Source organism: Blastomyces gilchristii, assembly GCF_000003855.2.
Source record: "Blastomyces gilchristii SLH14081 genomic scaffold supercont1.36, whole genome shotgun sequence".
NCBI lineage: Eukaryota > Fungi > Ascomycota > Eurotiomycetes > Onygenales > Ajellomycetaceae > Blastomyces > Blastomyces gilchristii.
Window position 1 is genome coordinate 402,713 of NW_003101647.1, and position 2,921 is coordinate 405,633.

The window sequence follows — 2,921 nt, forward strand, 5'->3', positions numbered from 1 at the left end:
ATTTTTCCGGTTCTCATTGACAATCATCTTCAAAATATCTGACTTCTTCTTAGCTAGGTATCTCAATAAGCAGTGTTATTATCCTTTATTGATGTTCAGAATATCAAGTTCTTCTGAGAAGTCAATAGACTCTTTGACTGTGTTGACAGGTTCAGTTGATTTTATGTCAAAACTCTCATTAAAAATGATATCTCATATGATTTTCAGACATCATCTTACAAAATCTCATAGATGATATTGATGTAGTTTCTGATAACTGACTAGCTGTTATTTTCTGCTATCTGTTCTATTTCTGAGTTTACTAGACACTTTCAAATTCTTCTTATAGATCTTACACCCTCATCTATGTATTCAGTGAACTGAGGATTGTATCTCAGTTCATGCCTTAAAAGGTGTAAGTGAAGACTTATTAGTATATTTGAATATCTTGATTAATATTGAGAATGTATTGATCATTATAATTGCAGCTTACATTGCCTCTTCTCAAAGATCTCTTTCTAAGTCACTATTAAATAGTAGACTTCTTGTCTTTTCAGTAATAATATAATTGATGCATTCCGCAGGACTGTTGAATTATGATGTATTAGAAGTGATTATCTTATATGTGATTTCTTTGACCTGATAATAGATCTTAAGATACTGACTTGTAAATTCTCTTTCTTCATCTCAATGAAGAGTCTCAATTCTTCATTATATAGTTATCTCTATATCTGTTATAAAATTCATCAGCTTTGCTGTTAATTCTTCTTTTAATATCATTAAAATCACTCATCAGTAGTGTATAGTATTGTCAGTAATTTTCAATCAGTAGCTTACACTCTCTCTAGAGAGTATGTCTTTCTTATCAAAAAGTGTTTTTTCTTCTTCTATCAGATTAATGAAGAATCTCATCACTGGCTTAGTAACTCTTGTCATAGATTGAAAGATTGAACATGTCATCTTGACTTATAGACAGATCTTATAAAACAGTAGAATCTGTTGTTCAAGAATTCTCATTTCTAGATGTGAGTCTGCTGCCATTTTGATAATATCTGTCAGATTGAGATGTTTGAGTTTCTGATACTATTTCATCATTGTATGTTTCACAATCTTTATATCATTTCTCTCAAGTAATGCTAATATCACATCATTATCTGTTATTCACATGAAGTTCGCAGATGTGAAACTATTATCAGATGCAGAAAAATGAATCAGATCTCTGTATATAACCAGCTTCTTCAACTCATAGATATCTCTATCATTTAATCTCATAATAAAAGAGAACATTCTGTCAGAAGACAGAAGTAATATAGTATGATTTTTCTCATATGTTAATTGCTTAAAGGTGTAGCCTTGTCATACAAGCTTATCTAGGCTGATAAGATTAACTTTCAAATTCGGGGCATAGTAAACATCATTCAATATCATATTTAATTCTTCAACTGATATACTTGTGTCTCTGACTATCATGACAGAGACTTTGATTTCATTTATCATTGTCAATGATAACTTAACATTCTTCTTTTCTCTCATAATAAGATCTCTATAAGATGTGACATGAGTATCTGATTTGAAGTTCAATATCTAAGTATTCTTTGTCAAGTTGTTGCTTGAATAAATCTCACCTCTTAAACAGAACATTTATTCTATAACACTGTGAACAGAATCAGTTTCAGTATTAATATCATTCTTATCTCTATCTTTTCTGAGAGTATGAGAATTGATAGAATGTTTCTCAGAATATTTCTTTCAACAATCATTCTGAATATGACTAACTCTGTCACAGTGATAACAGATTCTCATTACACTCTCTCTATATTCTGATTTGAAGTCTGTACTCTCATTGTTGCTTTTTTCATTGTCTGAGTTTCTCATATTATCAGCTGTATTCATTATCACATTCTTTGAGACTTCTCTTATTTCAGAGAGGTGTAGTAGAATATCTTGATAAAGACTCATAAAGTCAGCTTCAAGAGATTGACTATCATTCTTATCAATCTGATTCATTCAGTTTCTAATGAATAATGCTTATATCTCACTCACTTCAGTGAGCAGGCAGTCAAAAAACATGTAGTTCTCAGCCTTAAATTCTAGATATATATATTCAGTCTGTATAGTAATTAAATATTCAATAAAGACCTGATCAGAGCTCTTAGTCTTAGCAGACAGAGTTATAATTTCTCTATACAATCTTATTCTTCTAATAACAGGTCTTTCAGCGGAATTCTCCTCTATAATCTGTGATTCAAAGGTTGCTTAAGCCAGCGTACGATTACAGGTGTACGCCGGCTTCTTATATATTGTAATATTGTATGCTAAATTAATTAGTGGCTGCTATGATCCTCTTTACATTCGTACACTAGCAGTTCAGAAGCGGCTGTGTTATTATCTGACAGTTGTACATTCTTCTGAATCACATTCTTCTTCATCAGATTCAGTCACGCTCATATAACCATGTTGTACACTCTAGCTTCATGCGGATTAGCTTGTCACTAGCATTTCATAATTGTGTGACCTATCCCTGATTCAGCTAGTATCTCATGTACACTCTCACAAAGAAACTTTCACTATATTACATCACTCATTCACTAACTTTTCTCATTCTTCAATCATCATCTTCATCATCATCATCATCAAACATTATTATCTTATTCAAGATTTCTATTCCTTCTTCTGTTTAACTCTTTTCATCTGTCTCTCTATCACATTGTACACATTTCTGATAATGACCTCTCATTCTCACAACAAGTGTCATCATAGTGCTCATATCAGGCAGTTTGTTAGTAGTAAGTGTAATGCATTGTGAAACATGATCAGAACTTGTTTATCTTCTAACAATCATCAGAACATATATTATAAATGACACATCTTCTTCATCTTCTTATACATTCTCAATCATTTTCTTCTCAGCAGATTTCTGATCATGTTTTCTAACATGATTT